Raw genomic sequence first — 26,827 nt, 5'->3', positions numbered from 1 at the left:
CCTGCATGTTATGCACATGTACCCTAGAACTTAAAGTATAATAATAATAAAAATAAATAAATAAATAAATAAATCTACAAGCTATTAAAAAAAAAAGAAAAATACAATGTTTGTCATCAACATATTTCCTACACTTAAATTAAGCAAGGTATTGCAGAGCATAATGTGATACAGAAAGAATTATGAAGTATAGTACTTGCACTATAGAAGCCTATAACACCGAAGTCATGGACTTCTGCAAACACTTAATAATCACAAATGGAATATTTGTTATGTCTCAAGTGAATGGTATAGATGGATGGAAAAGGAGTTCAGAGAAGGGAAATAATCATTAGGAGCCAGGAAGTCAGAGAAGGTCTCAGAGCAGAGCCTGGCTGTGAGCAAACAAGTATAAAATCACCCAGCAAAGATAATGAAGTTTACCTTATTTCCTATGTATACTTCATACCAAAAGATGCTGGCACCAAAAGAAGGAGTTGTCTGGGAAGTGGGGGTAAGTTGAAAAAATGATTTAAGGTTAGAGTTACTCACCTGGTGCAGTGGCTCACACGTGTAGTCCTAACACTTTGGGAGGCTGACGCTGGTGGATTGCTTGAGCTCAGGAGTTTGAGACCAGCCTGGATAACATGGCGAAATCCTGTCTCTACAAAAAGTACAAAAAAAAAAAAATTAGCTGCTTGCCCCTGTAGTCCCAGCTACTTGGGAGGCTGAGATGGGAGGATCGCTTCAACCTAGTAGGTGGAAGTTGCATTGAGGTGCGAGTAAGTCATTGCACTCCAGCCTGGTCAACAGAGCAAGACCTTGTCTCAGAAAAAATAAAAATAAAAATAAAAAATTTAAAAATGTGAGTAACTTACGGAATTGGGATGAAATCACAAAAATGAGGAATAGCTAAACTTACTTGCAATGTTGGTGTCCGTACCCAAATTAACTAACCTTAAATGCAAGACTTAGCAGCAGTTATTTTCCATGTTGAATCACAGAGTTGTGGTTATAGGATGATCTATCCAGGTTGAGAAAGAATTCTGGCCAGCAGTTTGAAGAAATAAAAATCAAGATTAGGCTCAGAGGCAGAGGGTGGTGGGGCCACAGGGCAGGGAAGGATTCCAATCCATGAGACTGCAGAAGGGGAAGTGAGTAGCCTGTACCCATACGGACTAGGGTCTCATGGATGTCACTGGAGAGCATTCCAGTCTCATTGGATATTGGTAGTTCACTAATCCCTGTCAGTCATGATTGTGACCTTTAATATATTGCTATATTTGGTTTTCATTTATATCAAAGTTCCATCTCTCCTTAATCCCAGTGTTTTGTTGGTCTTCTATGCATCCAGGAAAGTAAGGCTTGAGGAAAAGAAGAGCTGACTTTCTAAGTGTTGTCCACTTTCAGTTATAGCTCCTTAATTCTGAATTGTCACTGAAATCCCCAACCAGCATTAAGCATCAGGTAGGAGATGCAGAGGGGCTATTTGAGAGTTTTCTCCTTCACTACTGAAAGTGACTCTCTGGTTCCTAGATAAAATAGACCTAAGGTTAGTTCAAAGCAGCAGTTAGTATAAACCTCTACATTTGACCCTCAAAATCATATTGATTCTGCAGAATAGATGCAAATGTTAATTCTAGAGATTAATCCCACTGTAAGACTCAATATTATTAGCACCTTATAGAAGATTGTCCTAATTAAACACATACACACCATATATACATATACACACATATATATGTATATACGTATACATTAAAAATGGGTCATAGCATCTCTTATATTGGGCAAATGGTCAAAATGACATTTCTAAGCCATCCTCAAAGTAACTTTGTTATTTTCCAAGCCTTTCCCACTCAGCCTATCTATGAAGATCTTTGCTGCAAAGATTTTTTACTAGATGCATGCTAGACAACTGATAGGATACAATAAAAGAGCAATTCTTAGCCCACAGAGCTCAAGAGCCTCTTAATCAGTGGATAGTACACTGGCAATGCTACAGACTGAGATTCCTTTAAAATAGCTATGCCGCAACCCAGACCAGTTGCTGACTGACAAGGTAGCATGCATAATCCAGAAAGAGAACAAAAGCCAGTTATTCTTGCTATCCAACAAAGTGTGCTTTCTACAGTGATTAATCCTTTTTGTTAATATAAAACTAACAATACCATTCATCTTATATCCCATTTATTCTTCACCACTCATGAGATATGATGGACATATGTAACTATATAACATTATATCTTTATTTTACAGGTGAGGAAACTATGGTCAGGAGATTAAGAGGTATGCTTTACATTTCACTTTGTAAATCTAAGAATAGAAAATACAACCCACATCCCTTACCTCCTAGATCTACTGTCTTCCTATTGAAAGACACTGCTTGCCATGTTGTCTCAATGATGTTGGGATCTACATTTATTCCTTAGTTACTATGTCAGTTTTTGACCTTTTCTTATCTACCAAATCAATAGTACATAGGAACACATTTTTAAATATTATAATCCTTACATGACGAAGTCCTTTTTGTAACCCAAAACATTCAACTATTTACCTAAATGTGGTTCATTAGGCTGAATATGGCTTAGAATTCACAGCTTTGTAATCCGTTCTTTCACTCATAAAATATTCTCAGTCCTTTGGATTTAAATATTAATCAATACAGGAAACGCTCCAACAGCAATGCTATGAGCTAGTGTATTGGGTTCTAGGTAGCAATGAATAGTGGATGGAAATTTCATTGCGACTTGATTCCTTTACTGGAGGAAGCTGCAACCAAGTTAGACTGATATTCAAGAACCAACTACGAACCATCTTACAATAAATGTAAAAATGTAAATATAAATAGATAATCTAAGCACTGATACTGATGAAGCATCAGAATAGTCAAAATGATATGAGATGAATTAGTGCAGGTAATTTCTAAAAACAAATATTTGAGCTGTATTTCAAAGGGCGTTCAAGATTTGGATTTAGAGTAGTACATGTATATGCATTTCACACTGATGGAAGAAAAGGAGAAGAAACCATGATTAGCAAATTCTGTGCCCAAATCAAAAGAAAATATTTAATAATTATCAACCTAACAGAAAACCAAACAACTCAACTTATATTGAATGACTTTAGTGATTCTTTATATTATTATATAAAATCTTTAACGTTTATGGAGTAGAATCACATAGGCTTACATTCAAATCATGGCTATTCTAACATTTAATGTGTTAAGTAGCTAAAACTACTTGACCACCTTTATAGTATATGAATAATTTTACCTACCTATCAAAATAATTTGCTAATAGAAAGATAAAATTGTCTAAGGTATAAATAAATGTTTAAGTATAAAAAAATGTGAGCTTGCTCTCTATGGACACAACCATGTGTAAATCTGTGTGCCTGTATCTTTATATGAATGTGTATGCACACAAAGACATTAATTTAAAGCACAGAAATATTTATTACTGGACTATAGCATATGTGAAATACTTAGCATAGGGCCTGTCATTATGGCTCTACGCTATCATCTGAACATATGTAATACTATTGTGTGTTGCAAATAGGGGTTAAACTTTTTGTTCCTTTTATATAAAGTGCTTAAAATGCCAGACTGAAATTTAATTGAATTCTGCAAACTTCCAACTTTTTGAACATGTGCAATCATTAGATAATACTAGACACATGGTATATTAACTAATGTTCTAATTTGCCTCATGGCAAGTGCCTTCTCTGAGCTCAAAGTCTACATTTTTATTTTAAAATGTTTTATGTCATGTGACATATAGTTGCTCTCATTTTCCACTGACTTATTTCCCATGAGTTTTCTTCTTAATAAAATTAAAATGTCTATGTCATTTAACTAAGTGCTTTGTAGGGCAAACAACTTGCTTATGTATGCCCTGCTTACAAGCATCTAGAAGACTTTATAAAAGTGAAATACTCTATAAGATTGAATGGATTAATGACTATAACATAAAAGTGAGGGGACTTGGTCTTGGTTCAAAAGAAGATCTTGTGCAGATTTTAGTCACCTCCCTTTTGTCATATCACCACCAGGCTTCTAGGTATCTAGGATGTCTTGCTAAAAATTGGTGGAATTTGGAAGTTTTGGGCCATTGAAAGAGAGGTGGAGTACACTGGGTAAATTGGATAGGGCTGTACATGTCTAGATGCACTAGGGTTCTCAAAAGGGACGGAACTAATGTGATACATGTATAAATGAAGGGGAGAATTGGCTTAAGTTTATTAGGAGAATTGACTCACCTGATTACAAGGTGAAGTCCCACAGTAGGTCATCCACAAGCTGAGAAACTAGGAAGCCAGCCCCCAAACCTCAAAAGTAGGGAAGCCAACAGTGCAGCCTTCATTCTGTGGTAGTACGCCCGAGAGTCCCTGGCAAATCACTGGTGTGAGTCCAAGAAACCAAAAGCTGGAGAACTTGGAGTCTGAAGTTTGAGGGCAGGAAGCATCCAGCACAGAAGAAAGATGAAGGACAGAAGATTCAGCAAGTCTGCTCTTTCCAACTTCTTCTGCCTGCTTTATTCTAGCTGCACTGGCAGCTGATTAGATAGTGCTCACACAGATTGAGGGTGAACCTGCCCCTCCCAGTCCACTGACTCAAAGGTTAATCTCCTTTGGCAGCACCCTCACAGGCACACCCAGGAACAATACTTTGCATTCTTCAATCCAATCAAGTTGACACTCAATATTAACTATCACACTAGGGTTACAGATCGCCATCACTTCTCCAAGATAGCCAACTGGATTTGATCAATTAAAATATGCGTCAAATAGCTTATTAACTTTAAAAGATATATTCATTGATGTTTATAAAGATGAGAAATTATTTGTGATGTGAGATTGAGACTCAGTGCTAAAGGTGATCAGAGAGGAGGAGGATTAATTCAGGCTTAATACCAAGACATGAATTAGACAGAAAAAAGTGATTAGAATTCTGAGACATATTTCCAAGTATATTTACTGGTAAAGTTAGGGCTGTAGAATATAGTATATAAAAGATCCTTTGCTCTGAAGGTTAAAAGGGCTGTATCAAGGCAAGATTCTGTGAAAATTTTTAAAAGGCATTTGGTGTCTACTGAGAACTTGTCAAAAAATTGAAAAAGAAATCATATCTGAGGATCAGAGTTCTGAAAAAAACCCATGCACTACCACATCTCCACTGAAACTACTTCTAGAAACTGCCATTGTAACTCCACACTTGATGGCAGTATTCTGCAGCAAATCTGGGGGAAGTGCTCAGACAACCGCTCAGCCTGGATTCAGATTTATTGGGAAGCCTGGATCCATTTGTGCACATTATTCTTATTGAGAGTCATCAATGCTTTGTCAAACTCTAGACATGTCTTTTAAATGACCACAAAAGTAAAAATACAGTGAAATGTGGGAGCCAAGCCTTAATGCAGTTGTAATAATTTTCACCCCTAAATCTGAGATCCCAAATTATCAAACCACAGAAAGAACACAATTAGCATGCAGAATACAAATAAATGATGGTGATGGCAGACTCTTCCTTTGGCTCTTGGGTTGCTTTCTTGTTTATGTTCCTTAGCTAAACTGACAGAAGGAGGGCCAGGAATGAGAGATTACAGATTACTTTGGATTATCTTTCAGTCTTTTTAAATATGTCATTGTAGACATACAAATCTTTTAGGAGACCAGGGTTTGCAAGGAGAAAAATGTAATTTGATGATAGGAAGATGAAACTGTATAAGGTATATTCAAATATTTAAGTATAAATAAATGTGAGCTTGCTGTCTATAGACGTAGCCATGTGTAAATCTGTGGGTCTGTGTCTGTGTATGCATGTGTACGTGCACAAAGACATCAATTTAACTCATCCGGATATTTATTTCTGGATATGATTGCTGGAACTATATCACACAAGCTTCTAAATTTCTATCCCAAATGCTGTTCAAGAATTTAGATAATTAAATATATGTAGTATATTCTGCATCAGAGAAGCAGAATCAATAGCATACTTTCTAGTTAAAAATTTGTACCTATTCATAGTTTTGGCATTTGTTACTTTCAGAAGAAATTGTGGCTTATCGAATTGATTCAGTGTTTTACTAGGATATATAAAGTCTTTAAATTTGGCTGCTATTATTAAACAAACCATAATCTCAGCTAGGCACTGTTTCTCAGGTACAAAAAAGACTACAAAGAAGTCCATGCAAGACAAAGTAACATGTTGACTTCCCCAAGAGCAAGTTAACTTGATACATATAACCCTCAGTCTTTTTAGGAAGTATAGTCATGTAACAATAATGGAATTGGCCTCATTACACCAGCCATCTTTGATTTCTTCTGGAGATACTCTCAATCTTCAACTAATCATCTGGTTCTTGTAGTCCATTGGTCCCACAAGAAACCACATGAAAGCGTATGGAGCAAAAGGATACTACTCCTGAGCCTAGAATTTAAAAATTAGTTAACAACACTGACGGCTAACATTTGGGTAAGAACTTGTATGTTCCAAAGCATATTTATCAGTCTCTGTCTCTCTTTCTCTCTCCTTTTCTTGTAATAGCTTTGTAGAAAAAATATTTCAGTCTTTATTATAATTGTTGATGGGTAAATGAAAATATAAGGAACTAATTACTTTGCCTTGTTGATGGGCAAATGAAAACATAAATAAGTAATTAATTTGTTTAAACAAAGATTGAGAAACTAGTAAAAGGAAGGGTCAGAATGTTAATGTAAGTGTCCTGATATTTTGAGCAGTATTCTTTAAACATCACTGTCAAGATCTGGCCAAATGGGTAGAATTTCAACATATCCACCAAACACAGAAACACATCATAAAATGTATGAATATGTATCTCCAAAAAAATGTGTCCCCTTATAATGGCAGTGTATGGGCCAAGGGAAAGATTCCCCTCTGCCCTCTGAAGATTCCCTGAAAATGAACTGACAATAGACAAATTAATTAGGAAGAGGTCTACAGATTTATTTAATCTGCACAGCATGGGGTAATCACAGTATTACCTATTAACCCAGGGGACTACAGATGCACATATACCCTTATTCATGGTGTGGGAGATAGAAAATTTAGACAATCCTTTTGAGGGGGTGATAGATGATTATGAGGGCGAATGAACAAATTTGGAGTCCAAAATTATATGATTCTCTATGGAATTTAAATGATCCCAGGAGGCAGGCATTATCTTGTGAAAATCTTCATCCAGATGTGGTTTCATTCTTTAGTCTTCTTTTCCATGGTAGATAATGAAATATCAAGAAGGAATTGGAAGGTAATTGTGTTGTTTTTGGTGGATCCAGTCCTAAGGTAGATAAGGGAATAGCAGAGAAGAGCCTTTTCCAAAATCTGACTTTCAAGAGCATTTAATTTAAAATAATTAGCATACCAGGGTGTCATATTTTGGGATAAAATTATCTGGAATTCTTCAGCAGTATCCCTGCTGGTTTGACTTAACTTCGCTTACACCTAGCTTGATTTCGGAGCCTAGTCTCTACTAAAAAATTGATCCACAAGTCATAAAACTGCCTACAAAGTTTGTATGGTCCTATTTTAAATATATCAAATCAGACAAAATTAGAGAAAACTTAAAGTTCTTATTTGTATCTGTGATGTTCCACATGACAGTATTATTCCAGGATATACTTTTATCTGAAATATCCTATTCAACTGTAGACACAGAGAAGCAAAAGACTTTATTGTGTATTAAATATAACTACATTAATATTTAGCATTTTATAGTACCACATTGTTTCAAGACATTGTTTTCTATTTATTTTATCTAAGTATAATGATGAATTATTTTAGTTCTGATTTTGTAACTAAGGAATGTAAAATCTAATGACTTACCAAGATCTTACACCTAATTTGTGGCAGAGCTAGGGCTAGAATCCCTAATCTCAGTCTAAGTAAGTCCCAGCCTAACTCCAAAGTCCTTGAGAGGTTCCCTCACTATACTTACCAAACTAAGGGATCTTACTGTTATTTTTCCAGTCAGAATAGTCTGACCAAATACTAATATAGGGAACTCACCATCAGCTGGTGCTGTGAAAGCTAAGCTTTTAGTTTGATCGTGGGTGTGGAAGGTAGAATGGTGAAGAAAACCAACGAATTTTGTTGTCGGAGTTTCTTTCTCATCAATCCATTCATTATCAAAAGATGAGCAATGTTTATTGGCCATAAACTGTGTGCCACTCTGTACTTGTCTTATACAATTCAAAGAAAATAAGACAAGTCATTTGCTTTTATTCTCCATATGTTCCAAAAGTCTTCATGTTTTCTGCTTTCATGTTCAGAGCCCTCTGATTCTTTCTACCATAACTCTTTCTCAAAATCATACCTAAACATATAGCAATTAATTTATAATAAGTTGTTCAGACATAAAGGTGGAGATCTTTTGGGACAAAGACTGCTTCCAGAAACTAAACATGGAAGCAATTCAAGGTTTTATCTATTTCAACAGCAGTCCCACGTATACCAAAGAAAAATCAAAGCAATCAAAAACATTGAAAATTTCCACACAGATCCAAGCCTGGCTCTAACATTTGCGAGGCTCAGGGAAAAGTGCAAGTGGAAGACTGTAGCCCACTCACATTGTTTTCCTTTCCCGCTAATGCCCATTTTGTGCTACAGTGCAAGGTGTTTCAGCTATGTGGATATACCAAGCACCTTCCCCCACACTGTTAATCCCTGCAGTTTCTAGACAATCTACCCCTGGCTGTTTCACATGGGTGGCATGGTTTGTCCTGGGAAGGACATTCCGAGAATGAAGCCCATGTAGTTCCTACAGGTGGATGCAGGACATTTGGAAAGAGAAGAATACATGTGATATAGAAGAGAGAGTTTTGGGCTCCAGAAAGCACCTCTTCTTTGCCCTAAGATTGTCTTACACCAGGGGAAGAGTCACTGCCACAGAAGGGCCAGATCTGCATCTTCTAAAGTATAGCCCCCAGGACAGGGGTCCCATTTCCCCAGAGCTAAATATGGTACCATTCAGGCTTGTTCCAGAAAAAAATTAAAATTAGACAAACTGTATTCCCAGATTTCTCACCCATGTTTGTTTTTAGCTGTCTTTAAAAAGAAACAAAAAACTGTTCTTCAGGTTTTTAGGATCCCACAGACTGACCCCTACAGCCCCCATCTGGGAATGCTCCACCGAGGAATTTCTTTATACATGGTGCTTACCTTTCCACATTTATTGGGTTTCATCAAGCTACATATAGATATGTTGGAAACATACAGAAAATAAACTACTTAAAGAATCTTAGCTCCCATCTCCAGACTTACAGGTTTTAGAAAGGTTTAAGAGGCACTGATCTAACAGACTTAATTTACAAAAAGATATAAATGACTTATAGTTTCCTGAGATTAGTGCAAGATGTAAGTATCAAACTTTAAAAAGTAAGAATATATTATAAAGGAACATAAAACAAGTACAACTAACAAATAAAAACAATGGTAGGAAAGGATCAGATAAATTAAAAATTCTCATAAGTATAAATGGCCTAAACTTACCCATTAAAAGAAAAAAAAATGTTGGCTTAGATTACAAAATTCCAGATCCTTTTTGTTTGACATACTGATAGTAAGTAAAATACTTTTAATAACTTAGTATTACCTCTTTTCTTGAGATAATACAAGATAATATTTTGTAGTTTCAAAATGAGGTCAATCTCAGCTACTGTGGCATTCATACCTCACCTTGCCTTGCACATAATATATATTTTAAAAATATTGAATGAATGGATATATTATTTCAGAAAACTTTGGTGAATCATACCACGTTGGCCACTTTCTAGTTTGGTTCTGCAGCCAGTTACTATACTGGAACTACAATGGCCCCCACAGTTGTTATCACTCTTCATTGTCATGTTTCTTATGCCAAAAATTCTTTAGAGCTATTTGTATTTCTGCCAGTGACTGAGCACTAAATAGTAAATGGAACCTATTTATAAATAGTAAATGAAGCTTATTTATATATTAATAAGTAGAATTGTAGGGTTATAACAGTCAAACTAATTTGAGGAAGAAAAATTAACAAAACTAGTTTCCACAAGTGCTACTTGGTGTAAACATTTGTGTATTTTTCTAACACAGCAGTTATTTTACTAGCAAAATATACCAGGTAGGACAAACAAGCTCTATCTTTAAACTTTTTTGGGTTTCCTTTGTTCCATAAAAGTCCAGTCCAGATAATATTTATAATTTTAATGCTTTTTGGTTTCTACTTAGATGCCAATAAGAGTACGAAAGACAAAATTCTCACTACCCTATTTTTAACTTATCTCTTTGAACAATGAAAACCTTCAAGTGGCTTTTACTTTGTCCAACTATTTTGACTTGTCATCTTCATTGCCTCTCTTAACTCACAATTTTCAACTCTCTCAGGCATCAGCCTCTGAGCTTTGGCAACTGATTGTTATGTTTCTTCTTAACCATATTGGTGTTAATTAATCTTTAAAGTTGTATGAGTGGGTGTTAATTGAACATTACTGTATCTACCTCAGCTCTTCTTATATTTTGCTCACTGGACACTTTTTATGCTCATATGTTCTAGGTGATTCTTAAAATCTATATTATAGCATTATCTGCAACTTTTCTGGTTAAGTCTTCCCTTATTTAAATACTTTATGTGTGTGTAAGTATATATATATGTGTGTGTGTGTGTATATATATTATATATATTATGTATATATATTATATATACACAAAGTGAAGGCAATCAAATACTTTTCCAAACTTTGTGATTGTTGAAACATAGCCAAGGCAAAAGAAGAAGTAGAAAAATATGCTCACATTGGCCTGAATTATAAAAATCTAGATAAGAACAGGGAGTGGCATTTGGGGAACATCAAGGGATTTGAGTATTCCAAAGTTTCTGTTAGATTAGTCTAAGATACAAGTGTCAAACTTTAAATTATAAGGACAGATTATAGAGGAACATAAAACAAATTCAACTAACTGAAATAAATAGCAATGGTAGAAAATGGTCCCATAAATTAAAAATCACAAAAAGTGTAAATGGACTAACGTTACCCATTAAAAGACAGAAAAAGGGTGGGTTAGATTACAAACAATCTAGTTACTTTCATTTAAAATACTGAAAGACTGACGGTAAAAGCATTTGTTTTAAAAGCAACATCAAGCAAATACTATCCAAAATAAAACCGGTATACATATGTCAGTACAAAATATTATGTTAATATTGGACAATGAGGATAATTACCTAATAATATTTTCAACTAAGATACATAAACATTTATTTTTATTTCAATAACTTTGGGGGTCCAGTGGTCTTAGGTTACATGGATAAGTTCTTTAGTGGTGATTTCTGAGATTTCGTGTGTCCATCACCTGAACAGCATACACTATACCCAATATGTAGTCTTTTATCTCTCATCCCTGTTGAACCCTTACCCTGCAAGTTCCCAAAATCTATTATCATTTTTAAGCCTTTGCACTCTCATAGCTTAGCTCCCACTTATAAGTGAGAACATACAAGATATAAACATTTAAATACGTGTATTCCTAACAAAATTGTCTCATAATATATGCAGCAAAAATGTTATCACTAAAGAAGGAAAATCCAATATTAATGGGAGGTTTCAGGTGAATTGGAGAGTAAAGAAGAGAGAACAGCTGAAAATATAGAAGACTGAAAAAACAATATGAACAGACCTTTGCTAAAAACCTGGATACAAATTTTCTTCTGACATTAAAGGATACATATTTTTTAACATACATTAAATTTTTATAAAAATTAAATAAATGCTCAATATATTTCTAAAAACAAGATCTTACAGATAATGATGTATCAATCACAGTGCAACTAAGTTGCAAGTTAATAATTAAAAAATAAGTTCAAAATTACCATGTTTCCAAATTAAAATATATACAGATTAAGCATCTGTAATCAGGAAATATGAAATTCAAAATGCTCCAAAATCTGAAACTTTCTGGGCACCAACATGACCACAAGTAGAAAACTCCACAGTTGACAACTTGAATTTCAAATTTTTGGATAAGGCTTGCTCAACCTGTACAGGTACTCTTGTGATGTTACTGTGTTGTTTACTTACCCTGAAGACTTTGTTTTTTCACTGTATTAATGATATGCCATATTTTGTGCTGTTAATTACTTATATGTGAATAAGTATAAGAATATAATTGCTTACCAGTAGCATATAAATGCAGAGTCAGAAATGGCGGTGACAGAAACAACCACAGATTGTTCACATGGGTAGCTGAGATAGTGACACCTTTGCTTTCTGATGGTTCAGTGTACACAAACTTTGTTTCATGCATAAATTATTTAAATATCATATAAAATTACCTTCAGGCTATGTGTATAAGGTATATATGAAACATAAATGAATTTGGTATTTAGATTTGGGTCTCATCTCCACGATTTCTCTCTTTCTCTCCTTCTCCACACACACACACACACACACACACACACCCTCCATTCCAAAAAAGTCTGAAATCTGAAACACTTCTTGTTCCAAGGATTTTTGGGTAAAATATTTTCAGTGTATACTGCTTAAATAGCTTATGGGTTAAAGAAAAAACTATAATAAAAATTTAACTATTCCTAGAAATAAAAGAGAACGTAAATGCTCTACATCAAAACTGAAATTAAAAAATGGAAAAAGATTTAAAAAGAAGTAGAAGAAAAATAATAAGAAAATAAGAGCAAAAGGCCGGGTGTCGTGGCTCACACCTGTAATCCTAGCACTTTGGGAGGCCAAGGCGGATGGATCACCTGATGTCAGGAGTTTGAAACCAGCCTGGTCAACACGGTGAAACCCCATCTCTACTAAAAGTACAAAAATCAGTTGGGTGTTGTGGCGAGCACTCGTAATCCCAGCTACTCGGGAGGCTGAGGCAGGAGAACTGCTTGAACCCACAAGACGAGGCTGCGGGGAGCCGAGATTGAGCCACTGCATTCTAGCCTAGGTGACAGAGCAAGACTCCGTCTCAAAAAAAAAAAAAAAAAAAAAAAAAGCAAAAATTAATAACATTTAAAAAACAAAAGAAAGATATAATGATAAAATGGAGAAGATCCAGAATGCCAAAATGTGCTTCTTTGATAAAATTTATTTCATAGGTTGATTAAGGAAAGAAGAAAGTCGCAGCTAAATAATAGCATAACTGAAAGGAGGAACATGCTGCAGATCAAGTAGATATTTAAAAAGTAATAACAATAAAATTAACAACTCTATACTAACAACATTGAAAACTTAAGTCAAATAAATTTCTATCATAAATGTGTTTACCTAGAATGAGTCAAGAAGAAATAAAAAGATTTGTGTAAACTTGTAGCTATTAAAGAGACTGAAGCATTGGTTACCAGAAAGTGTCATTGAACTTTTAAGAGATCTATCATTCCAATTTTATACATACTCTTAAAGTAAGCAAAAAAGAATAAATACTTCCCAACACATTCTAGAAGTCATCAAAACCCTGATGTCAAAACCAGAAAAATACATTATAAGAACTTAAATAAAAAATTAATTTCATTCATGTTGAAGACAAAAGCATCCTAAACATAGCTCTCACAAACCAAATCTAGGTTGCATAAAATGGTAATACATGACAAAGTCCGATGTAACCAAGATGTGAAGATTGCTTATATTAGATACTTATATGTAAAATTAATCATATTAACAGAAAAACAGAGAAAAATTATATGGTTATCTCAATTGATATAGTCTTGAACAACTTCAATACCCACTTATAGGAAAAACTCTTAGTAAGTTAGTAGGAGAAAGTGTCTTCCATAATATGGTAAAGAGTATTCATGTAATTTTAGAGTAAAGATTATTGTAAATAATGAAACTCTAGAAATGTTACCTTCATATTATATTAAAGGTACTATCCTGTGAAGTAAAACAAGAAAAAAAATACAGAGGCAGGAGGATGGGAAAGAAAGAAATGCAACTATTATTCTTTGCAGAGAATGTGATTATTTCCATAGAAAGTACAAAACTTTTTTAGATATATTGGCAAAATAATAAATGAGAAATAGACCAATTCAAAAATATGTTGATATTTTTGTATATTTGGAAACTTATTAGTAAATAAGATTGTAATAAATAATAACAGACTAGACCTTATTTTTAAATATACATGGGACAGTTGTCAATTTGATAATATGTATGGCTAAAAAATAAGTCTCCACATGAAAAAAATTAAAATCATTCGATATATATTCCCTCACAGCAACAAAATTAAGCCAATAAGGAAAATGTAAATAACTACTAATTCCCCCAGTGTTTGTAAATTGAGCATTGTATTTCTAAAAATTCATTAGTCAAAGACAAAGTCATAATACAAATTGGAGAATAAAGTTTTTTAATATAACCTGGCAAATAAATATTTATAGGTTGTCGCTTATGACAGTAACTTATTGCCTTTCAGTTCCAAATCTACCATCCTTGGTTTTCTGGACCTCATAGCATTTCTCTTTTGTCAACTGTCACTGGATCAAACTTATTTACTAGGAAGATCTGGAGATACACTGCAGAAATTGAGGTCTGTTTCTGGTTCTAGACTGTTTCTGTTCCTGAGATAGGTGGAAGTTACCTCTGCACAGGATACCAGTGGTGCTCATTTCCAGTGAATGTCACAGTGTGATTGGTGCCTCTTTGTCAACAGCTTCCTCAAGCATCCTAGCAAGTTATTTCCCTGTGCAGGGTGTATTAGCAAATACCTTGTATGGGCAGCTTCCCAGTCAGTTCCACAAATCTAATACTTCCTATTCAATGGGCCATGGCTACGCCCTCTCTGATGAAGTCTGGATTACAGCTGTAGAGGAGGGAGACTGCTCTTCCAGATTTTCCCCTTTCTTGAGAGTCCTACCTTAGCCCCAGACGTAGTAGTTGCTCCTTTTATCTGCTATTTATTCTTTAGAGCTCTCTTTATATCTTGGTAGGTAATTCTTTGCTATAATTAATAGTTCTTTAGTAAAATTATGTGTGAATTGCAATGGGGGTTTTGTCTCTTGATGAAATCCTGATGATATACAAATAAAACTGCATGAAGGGAAATGTAAAGCCTGCAATGCATATATTTGAAAAGAAGAAAACTTCAAAATCAAGTGTCTAAGTATCTACCTCAAATAACAGAAATGCATGAAAAACGCAAAGTATTGACACTCAAGTTTATTAAAAGGTTTAGTTTACCTTGTAAAATCAATGAATATAATTCACATATTATCAGAAAATTAAGAGAAAACATACAATCATATTAATAGATGCATAGAAAGCATTAGAAAATATTCTACACCCATTTATAATCAAATACTCTTAGCAAAGTAGGAATATAGGGGACTCTTAATGCAATAAGTACTATTTATAAAAACCTATGCAAATAATGCTTAGTGGTAAAATTTTTGGAAATGTTTAACTTGAGAATCAGAATGAGGCAAGGAAGACAATACTGATTAATACTGACAAAGCAGTACACAATATCTATGTGCCTTAAAGAAAAAACTGATAAAGTGAGCAACATTCTCATTTAAAGCTTTTATTTATCAAAATACATCGCTAAAAGAATGAAAATGAAAGTGTATGACACATAATGGGGTAAAACATTTGCTGTATTTGTTATTTATTATATATTATAATTATATAGATATATTTATATATTTTCAAGTATAAAAATATATATTTATATTTACTGTTATATATGAGTAAATTATTACATATAAGTAACTATATAATAGAAAATATATGTGTCTTTTTATAGTTAGAAAAATTATGTATATAACTATACATACACAATGTATGCACACACACATAATTGACATCCAGAACATAATGACTTAAAAATTATTTAAAAACAGATAATTCAATTGAAAAGTAAACAAAAGCGTTAAATTTACACTTCATTATCCAAAGGCTAATAAACATATGCAAAATGTTTGATATCATGAGCAATGCAACTTAAAACCTCAATGACATACCACCACATATCTACCAAAATGACTAAAATAAAAAATGGAGATCATATCAAATGCTCCGAGGATGTGGAACAACTAGAATTATCACTGCTGTTGGGAGTGTAAATTCATTTAAGCAGCTTGAAGTACTCTTTGCAATGTCTACTTAAGCTAAACATCTGCATTTCCTATCATCCAGAAATTTTACTGATAGAGATATATCTAGTAGATAGGTGCACCTATGGGTAATGAAATATATGCATAAGAATGTTCAAAGCAATACAATTCATGGTGGCCCAAAACTAAATCATCAACATTTATCAGCAGTAGAATGGAAGAATCATTTGTGTTAGAATTAGCAAAAACTATTACACACATAAGCATAGAAGCGTCTCAAGAATCTAACACTGCCAAAGAGCCAAATGCAAAAGACTACTTACTGAATGAGCCAGTCTACATAAAGGTAAAACTACTCTATACTATTACGGGATAGTATATTTCTATTTGCATAGTAGTGGTTTTTGGAGTGAGGACTGGGTATTGCCTTAACAGGTGCATGACAAAGACTTCCGGATTGTGTTCATGTTACAGTCCATCACCTGAGTGGTGATCAAATGAGTGTGCTCACTCTGTGAAAGTCCATCAAGTCATACAGTTACGTACTGTTATGTTTGTGGATGTATGCTATCTATCAGTAATATATTCACTAAAAAATACAAAATAGTAATATTTTTCTAAAGAGAGCTTATTTTGAAAAGCACAGGGTAGAAGACATGGCTTAATGGAAGAAGATTTCCTAGAGGATACAATATCAAACTCTGAGATAAAATAAGACGTGTGAGGAAAAGGAGGAGTTTTATAATTTAAGAGAAGAGAGAAACTTGAGGAAGAATTAGCCAATAATGTCACATGCACCACAGTTCCAAGTAAATAAGAAATTGCCTATTTGGGCATTTAGGAAGATATTAGCAACTTCAGTGAAAATAGTTTCTCTAGAGCAGTAGAGAATGAAATCAGATTCTAAAACTAAGGAGGTAAGAAGAGAATAGCAGCTGAGGAATTAGAAATAGGAAATGTTGTCTGGGCACGGTGGCTGACGCCTGTAATCTCAGCACTTTGGGAGGCCGAGGCGGGCAGATCACGAGGTCAGGAGATTGCAACCATCCTGGCCAACATGGTGAAACCACGTCTCTACTGAAAAAATACAAAAATTAGCTGGGCATGGTGGGGCGAACCTGTAATCTCAGCTACTCAGGAGGCTGAGGTAGGAGAACCACTTGAACCAGGCAGTTGGAGGTTGCAGTGAGCCGAGGTCACGCCGCTGCACTCCAGCCTCGTGACAGAGCAAGACTCCGTCTAAAAAAAAAAAAACAAATGGGAAAGTTTAGTTAATCTTTCAGGAAGTACAGGTGACTAGCAGGACTCTAGTTTTGGAAATTAATTTTCAGGAGTGGAGCAGTTTAAACTGTAAAAGCACCAACTAAATGGGAGTGGGAATTACTGATGGATTAAGGTACCAGAAAATATGTAAGAGTCTGATTTAAGAGCAAAGGTGAAAGTTGGCCGTGAATAAGAGAAGTTGCACCTAAATTTCTGATACTGGAGGAAATGATCTGTGTGTGTGTGTGTGTGTGTGTGTGTGTGTATAGAGAAAGGGAGAGAGTTTTTTGTAGATTTATGAGTGGTAGTTACTGAAAAGTTGAGGCAGATCACACCTAACAACTTCGGTTTTCTGGAATAAATAAAACAAAACTTCTAATTACACAGAAAATAAGAAAATTGATTTGGGGCTAATTGAGTTATCAAAGATGCTATACTACACTTCTGCTGAAGTTCTCTTGATTAAATGAACTGGAATTTACTGTCTCTGCTTCTAATCTGCTGCCCCCAGGAGTCTAATTCTCATCTGGACTGCATCTACCCTTAATTCCAACTGGGTCTTCCTGCTAATATAATGTTACCTTCTGAACACCATCTCCACAAGGTACTTTTGCTAACCTGTGTCCCCTACAACTTTAATTTGCTCGTAAGATTCTTCCTCCTACAAACTTTACTGGCTTGCTTTTGATTAATTGTCTATTATTTACCTTTTAGGCAAATCATGTCCATGTGGATTTTAGATTACTTTTAGCATTATTATATCCTGTATCTGTAGACTAGATAATTAATTTAGTCTAGTTTTTTATTTGCTAGAAGTAGAAGCTGTATGTAGGTGAGGTGGTCTCATGTAACAACTTCAATTAAAAAAAAACTTGAGAATTTATAAGAACAATTATGTTCTTTAATTAAATACAAATAATGCAAAGATTTCATTTAATTCAAAGAATGACAATCAGGTTCATTCATACCTCACTGTATATGAACCAGGTAATCATCCCTATGAACACTCCCTTGGGCTTCTAATGCACATAAAGAAGGTGGAAATTGCAAGAAATTAGCAAGAGTTTTGCTAGATTTGCAAGCATTTAGAAATTAAACTGACCTTCGGTACAATCAGAAAAAGTGCTTTGGGCTTTAAGCTAAAAAATGAAAGGAGCAAGGGTCACAAAAAGTTATTCTAGTTAATTTTAATAAATAAAATTTGCACGGGTCTAATTTTAAAGTAGGCTAACTTTACTAAGAAAGTTAACAAGTTGCCACTGTATTATAATTCACAAAGAGAAACCTGTGCTCTTGTGAGCCAATTATCAAACGAAATAAATCCTGGCCCAGATTTAAACACCTATTATGAAGCCCTGCTTGGTTAGAATAATTCTTACTGTATACAAAATACTCATTTCACATCTAGTCATTCTGTTCAAGAATTTGCAAAAGCTGATTTTCATTCATTATGCCAATCCATTTTTTTTTTTTACTAGTTTTTGAGTTTATGAAAATCTGGCTTCAATTTTCCTATTGATTAATACACAAATAAGATAATCTTTCTCTCATATGCTATACCCATTTCTATGTCTGTAAATATATCTTTGGTTGTGTTTTTCCCACTCTCTAAACACTATGTTCATCTAAATCTTCCCAACCTGAAAAGGTAAAGTGAAAATTCATAACCTCATTGACAATTTTCTAAACTATCTCAAAAATCAATCTACAAATTCTCTGAAGTGAGCTACATTTGGAGATTGCACATCACAAATTTGTACTTACCAAATGCTTGATTTACAAATTATTTATTTAGCATTTTACATGTATCAAGTGGAGGACTAATCTCTTGGGAGACCAAAAATCTATTAGGTGTTCCTAATTTTATATTCTTAATATCTCACTATTTTCTATCTCTATTGACCCTTTTCAAATTTTTATTTTTAAAAAAATTATAATTATTATGGTGCCCAGAAATGTAGAGTACCCCAGAACAATGTCATACATGAAGTAAATGCTCTGCAGATGCTTTTTGTTTGGCTGATTGATTGCTTCATTAAGTTCAATGTCAGAGTTTGAATAAAAGAGCCATTTTTGTTTGCGTTTTTAGTGACAACAGGCAGCAAGTTAACCTAAATATCTATAGGAGCTTTCTGTGGTTACAGAGGTTTTGTTCACCTGAAACATAAGTACTGTCAGTGTTCACACTCATGCGTTTCACTTTATTGAGTGTTCTAAGATGAAATTATATCAATTAGAAGTGCTATTATATGCAGCAACTTTTCTGAGATACAGAATATTTCTAGAAACATTTTAAAAATATTTTATTTGTCTTCTTTTATAGTCTTATGAGAATGTTCTCAACAGCAAGTTATTCATTTTAATTTCAAGAGTATCAAAAAAAGTTTCTCACAAAGTATTAGACTTTAAAAGCATTATGTTGAAGATTGACTCATTTACTAGTAAGAATAGAAGAGAGAAGCACAAAGTGAACAAAGCAGGAAGTATAGGCCAGCAAAATCCAATTTCCTCCAGTAAATTACTATGTGCAGATAACAGCAAACAGGTCATTTAAACAGACTAGATGTGTCATTTATCCATTGTTCCGAGTTAGCAAAATTCATTGCCCTGTAGGAACATCCTGGTTATTGACACAATTAGTGTGTATGTCATTTATCAAGAACTTACCAGTTTAAATGAACCAGTTTAGGAACTTCTTCCTAAATCAGAAATGAGAAGACATGTTAGCTTAGAGAATGTAAAACTGAGGGAGTCACCTAAAAATCTTTTTAGATGGCCTCAATCAGACAACCTCCTTCAATGAGATATTTTCTAGGAATTGTGGGAAGGGTGCAGCATCATATATATATATATAAGAGTTTCAAAAAGATGCCTCACCTAAACTAAGTGCTCAATTTTATATTCCCATATTATTTTGTCTGTGCTGGTATTTTGTTTTCCTGACTTTAACATACTTGTCTTATGAATAATCATGTATAATACATCTCAATTAAAAAATAGATTATGGGGTACATGTGCTAATTACATGAGAATTATGTGTATAATGATGGGGAGTTGGCTTCTACTATACCCATCACTGAAATATTGGATACTGCACCCATTAGATAATTTTTCATCCCTCACTTTTCTCCTTCCCACTTCTGGAGTGCCAGAGTCTTTCTTCTCCATCTTTATGTCTACTATATATTGATTTTATCCCCAAGAACTCTGAAATCAGAATAGGGGCTCAATAAGCACATGTTTAGTAACTGATGAAGATCACAAATTACCTGACTTTTACTTTTCAACAGTTTTTGTAGGAATGATTAAGTTATCAACCTGGACGAGGGGTAATTTTTTCTGTGCAGACCAGATAGTAAATATATTAAGCTTTTTGGGCAAAAGTCTCTGTGGCAACTAATCAACTCTGCCATGGTGCTTTAAAAGCAGTAGTAGACAGTAAGCAAACTACAATATTAACTTATTTTAAGAAATGTCTATTCAAATCTTTTGACCATTCTTTCGTGGGGTTATTCGACTTTTTCCCAGTAGAGTTGTTTGAGCTCCTTGTATGTTCAAGTTATTAATTCCTTGACAGATGGGTAGTTTGTACATATTTTCTTCCATTCTCTGTGTTGTATCTTCACTTTGTTAATTGTTTTTTTTTTTTTTTTCTGTGCAGAAGCTTTATAACTTGATGTGAGCCAATTTATACATTTGGCTTTGGTTGCCTGTGCTTGTGGTGTATTACTCAAGAAATTTGTGCTCACTCCAGTGACCTGGAGAGTTTCACCAATGTTTTCTTTTAGTAATTTCATAGTGTGAGGTCTTGGATTTGAGTCGTAAGTCATTTTGATTTGATTTTTGCTTGTGGCAAGAGAAAGGAGTCTGGTTTCATTCTTTTGCATACGTATATCCAGTTTTCCCAGCATAATTTATTGAAGAGACTGTCCTTCCTCCGGCGTGTATTCTTGGCAACTTTGTCAAAAATAAGTTCACTGCAGATGTATGGATTTATTTCTGGGTTCCTTATTATGTTCCACTGACCTATGTGTCTGTTTTTATGCCAGTACCATGCCATTTTGGAATAAGGAAGTATTCCTTCCTCCTTTATTTTTGGAATAATTTCAATAGCATTGGTATTAGTTCTTTACATGTTTGGGAAAATTCAGCAGAGAAGCCATAGGTTCCCAGGCTTTTCTTTCCTGGGAGAGGTTTTATTATGGCTTTAATCTCATTACTTTTTTTTTTGGTCTGTTCAGATTTTTTTTTCTTTTTCTCCCATAGGTAAATCTTGGTAGGTTGTGTGTGTCTAGGAATTTATCTATTTCTTCTAGATTTTTTCAACTTATTTGCATATAGTTGCTCATAGCAGCCACTAATGATCCTTTGAATTCATGCAGTATCAGTTGCAATGTCTCCTTTTTCATCTCTGATTTTATTCATTTTGGTCTCTTTTTTTTTTTTTCTCTTAGTCTGGCTAAAGGTTTGTCAATTTTGTTTATCTTTTCAAAAAACCACCTTTTTGTTTCATTAATTTTTGTATTATTTTCTTCATTTTAATTTCATTTAAATCTGCTCTGATCTTTGTTACTTTTTTCTTCTTCTTCTTTTTTTGAGATGGAGTCTCGCTCTGTCCCCCAGGCTGGAGTGCAGTGGTGCAATCTTGACTCACTGCAAGCTCTGCCTCACGGGTTCAGGCCATTCTCCTTCCTCAGCCTCCCGAGTATCTGGGACTACAGGCGCCCGCCACCACGCCTGGCTGATTTTTGATATTTTTAGTAGAGATGGGGTTTCACCGTGTTACCATGGATGGTCTGGATTTCTTGACCTTGTGATCCACCCCCTGACCTCGTGATCCACCCGCCTCGGCCTCCCAAAGTGCTGGGATTACAGGCGTGAGTCACCACGCCTGGCCTACTGATTTTCTTTTAGTAATTTTAGGCTTGGTTTACTCTTGCTTTTCTAGTTATTTAAGATGCATCATTAGGTTGTTTATTTGAAATTTTTTCTTTCTTTTTTTGATGTAGGTACTTATAGCAATAAAGTTCCCATTTATTATTGCTTTTGCTATATCCCCTAGGTTTTGGTATGTTGTGTTTCCATTATCACTTGTTTTAAGAAAATTTTAAATTTCCTTCTTAATTTCTTCATTGACCAACCAGTCATTCAGAAACAATTAATTTCCATGTATTTGTATAGTTTGCAAAATTTCTCTTACTTATTTCTAGTTTTATTCCACTGTGGTCAGAAAAAATGCTTGATATTATTTCAATATTTTGTATGTTGTCACACAACATATAAGAGACTTGTTTTGTGACCTAACATAGCTTATCTTTGAGAATGATCTGTGTGCTGGGGAAAAGAATGTGTATTCTGTAGCTGTTGGATGAAATGTTTGATAAATATCTCTTAGATTCATTTGCTCTATAGTGCAGATAAAGTTCAATATTTCTTTGATTTCCTGTCTAAAAGATCTGTCCAATGCTGAAAATGGGGTGAAGTCTCCAGCTATTATTCTATTGAGGTATCTCTCTCTCTTTGACTCTGATAGTATTTGTTACGTATATATCTGGGTACTCCAGTGTTGGGAGCAAATATGTTTACAATTGCTATATCCTCCTGCTGAATTGACTCCTTTATCATTGCATAATGACCTTCTTTGTTTCTTTTTTATAGTTTTATCTGATAGCTACTCTTGCTTTTTTTGTTGTTTTTTGTTGTTGTTGTTGTTTGTTTGTTTTGATTTCCATTGACATGAAAGGTCTATTTTTGTCCTCTTAGTTTTAATCTATATGTGTCTTTGTAAGTGAAGTGTATTTATTGTGGGCAACAGATCATTGTGTCTTTTTCTTTTTTTTTCCAGCCAGTCTGTTATTTTATTGATGAATTCATTTCATTTGCATTCAGTATTATTATTCATACTTAAGGACTTACTCTTGTCATTGTTATTTGTTTTCTGGTTGTTTTGTACTCTTCTCTTTCTTCTTTCCTTTCTTCCTGTCTTCCTTTTAGTGAAAATGATTTTCTGATGGTGTGATTTAATTTCTTGCTTTTTATTTTTTTGGTGTATCTATTGTATGTTTTTTGATTTGAGGTTATTATAAGGCTGCAAATACTGTCTTATAACCCACTATTTTAAGCTATAACAACTTAGCACTGCTTGCATAAATAAACTAACAAGCAAAAAGAAAATTAGTAAAAACTCTACACTTTAATTTTGTCACCCTGATTTTTAACTTTGTGTTGCTTCCATTTATATCTTATTTTACTGTTTATGTCTTGAAAAGCTATTGTAGTTATTTTTGATTGGTTCATCTTTTAGTTTTTGTACTTAAGACTACACGACTATTATAGTGTTATAATATTCTGTGCTTTTTCTGTGTACTTACTATTACCAGTGAGTTTTGTGCCTTCAGATGATTTCTCATTGCTCATTAACATCCTTTTCTTTCTGATTATGTACTCTATCTTTAGCATTTTTTTTAAGACAGGTCTGATATTGACAAAAATCCCTCAGCTTTTGTTTGTTTGGTAAAGTCTTTATTTTTCCTTCATGTTTGAACGACATTTCCACTGGATATGATATTCTAGGGCACAAGGGTTTTGTTTGTTTGTTTGTTTGTTTGTTTTTTCTTCTGAACTTTAAACATGAGATACCACTCTCTCCTGTTCTTTAAAGTTTCTATTGGAAAGTCTGCTATCAGACATATTGGAGTTCCATTGTATGTCATTCTTTTGTTTTCTTTTCTCTGCTTTTCTTATCTTCTTTTCTTTTCTCTTGGGTTTTTAGAATCCTGTCTTTATCATTGACTTTGGAAGTTTGATTATTAAATGCCTTGAGGTAGTTTTCTTTAGGTTAAATTTTCTTGGTGTTCTATAACTTTCTTGTACATGGGTATTGATATCTTTCTCTAGATTTGGAGAGTTCTTGGTTATTATATCTTTGAATAAATTTACTACTTCTATCACTTCCTCCATCTCCTCTTTAAGGCCAATAACTTAGATTTGCCCTTTTAAGGCTATTTTCTATAACCTGAACACATGGCTCACTGTGTTTTATTCTTTTTACTTTAGTCTTTTCTGGCTATATATTTTCAAATAGGCTGCCTTCAAGCTCATTCATTCCTTCTTCCACTTAATTAATTTTGCAATTAAGAGACTCTGATGCATTGTTCAGTATGTCAATTGCATTTTTCAACTCCAGAATTCCTGCTTCTTTTTAATTATTTCCATCTCTCTGTTAAATTTATCTGATATTATTTTGAATTTCTTCTGTGTGTTATCTTGAATTTCTTTGAGTTTCCTCAAAACAGCTATTTTAAATTCTCTGTCTGAAAGGTCACATCTCTCTGCTTCTCCAGAATTGGTCCTTGAAGCTTTATTTAGTTTGTTTGATGAGATCGTATTTTCCTGGATGGTACTGATGCTTGTGAATGTTTGTTGGTGTTTGGGCATCAAAGAGTTAAGTATTTATTTAGTCTTCACATTCTGGGAGTCAAAAACTTTAGAAATCTACCTGGTTTTCAATTCTATTGTGGCTGAGTTGCACTCACACCATGAGACACAGTACTTTCTACTCTTTCCTCCACTTTTAACAGGCAAAGGAGCCTCACCCATGACCACCACCACAACAGACACCTGGGAAGCACTGCTAGGCTACCACTGATTTTTATTTAAAGCCCAAGTGTTCTTTGGTTAGCTTGTGGTGAATGCTGCCAAGCCTGGAACTCATCATTCATGGCAGTTGGATATTTTCTGATCCAGGGCAAAAACAGAAATTCTATCCAAGATTCAAAGCCTAAAATTGGGTAACCCATGAACCCATTTGGTGTTGTACCCAAATAAACTAGTACTTAGGGTACAAGACAAAGTCCCTCTTTTTTTCCCTCTGTTTTTCTCAAGCAGATGGAGTCTCTCACTGTAGCCACCACAACTTGGGATATTTTGGGACTCACCTGAAACCAGCACATCTTAGAGTCTCACCTGAGGCTTATGGTGTACCTGGGTATCACTAGAGATTATTCAGGAACCAAGGGCTCTTTAGTCAGCAGGTAATGGGTCCTTCCAGGACTGTGTCCTTCCCTTCAAGGTAGTGGGTTCCCTTCTGATACAGCATGTGTCTAGAAATGTTTTCCGAGAGCTAGGATCTAGAACATGGGACTGACAACTCTAACAGTGCCCTATCCAACTATTGTTTAACTGGTATCCAAATGGCAAGACAAAGTTCTCCTTACTCTTTACTCTCCTCATCTCAAGTGGATGGAAGGGGTCTCTTTTTAAGCCTTGAACTGTGCAAACTAGGGTTGGGGGAGGGGTGGCATAAGCACTCCTTTAGCAGCCTTAGCTGGTGTCAAATTCACTGGCTCTGAGCCCAGCTCAGCACTAGTACTTGCTAATAGTTGCAGTTCTTGTGGCCTAGACATCATTTTAAGTTTATTTATGACCCCAGAGCTCTTTGGCCTGCAATGGCAAGGCTTGCTGGAACTCAAGTTCTGACTCCTGGGATGGGTGATTCCTCTCTGACTGGGGCTGATCTAAATGCTCCCTCTGTGGGTGGGCATCAGCTGAGTTCAACTAGATTTTGCTTTCTGCTGTGCCAGGGCAGCACTGAATTCAATGCAATGACTTTCAATCACTGTGCTGTCCTTCTCCCAAGTGCCCAGATTCTCTCTCTGTACTATGTAGCCTACTACTGGGCAATGGAGGAGAAGTGGCATTGGTAATTCAAGTCTGTCTTTTTGACTGTCTTCAGTGCCTTATTCAGTGATGTAAAGTTAAATCCAGGTACTGTGAGTGCTCACCTCATTTTTAGTTCTTATGAGGGTGCTTTTTTGTGTAGATAGTTGCTAAATTTGGTGTTCCTGTTGGGGGGACAATTACTGCAGCCTTTTATTTGGCCATCTCACTCCACCTCTTCTCCCTGATGCCACTTTATATGAGAGATTTGAGCATCCATGGATTTTGGTATCTGCATGGGCCTTGAAATCATTTCCCCATGGACAACAAGGGATTTCTGCCTATATATCTGTGTATATTTTTAAAATGGTTCTTTATATTTTCTTAAAATCAAAATCTAGATAAAGAGTTATTTAAGAAATACATTTAAAATAATTATTTAAATAATTTATGCAATTCAAATTTTGAGAGATTAAGCAGACAGGAACATGATATTGTAAGTCATATTTATTAATGATATTATTTTATGAGACAGTGAGTTAAAAAAGTTACTTAGCCTAAATATTTTATGTATTTAACACCGTATATTATTTATGCTTGAAATGTTTTGTCAGTGTATTTATTTACTCAAATGTCAATAAAAATTATCTCTGGGCCGGGTGCGGTGGCTCACGCCTGTAATCCCAGCACTTTGGGAGGCCGAGGTGGGTGGATCACAAGGTCAGGAGATCGAGACCACGGTGGAACCCCGTCTCTACTAAAAATACAAAAAATTAGCCAGGCGCGGTGCCAGGCGCCTGGAGTCCCAGTTACTCAGGAGGCTGAGGCAGGACAATGGCGTGAACCCGAGAGGGGGAGCTTGCAGTGAGCTG

Source organism: Mandrillus leucophaeus, unplaced genomic scaffold (assembly GCF_000951045.1).
Source record: "Mandrillus leucophaeus isolate KB7577 unplaced genomic scaffold, Mleu.le_1.0 Scaffold189, whole genome shotgun sequence".
Taxonomy (NCBI): Eukaryota; Metazoa; Chordata; class Mammalia; order Primates; family Cercopithecidae; genus Mandrillus; species Mandrillus leucophaeus.
The sequence above is the reverse complement of the archived record's forward strand: the minus strand, read 5'-3'. Positions refer to the sequence as shown.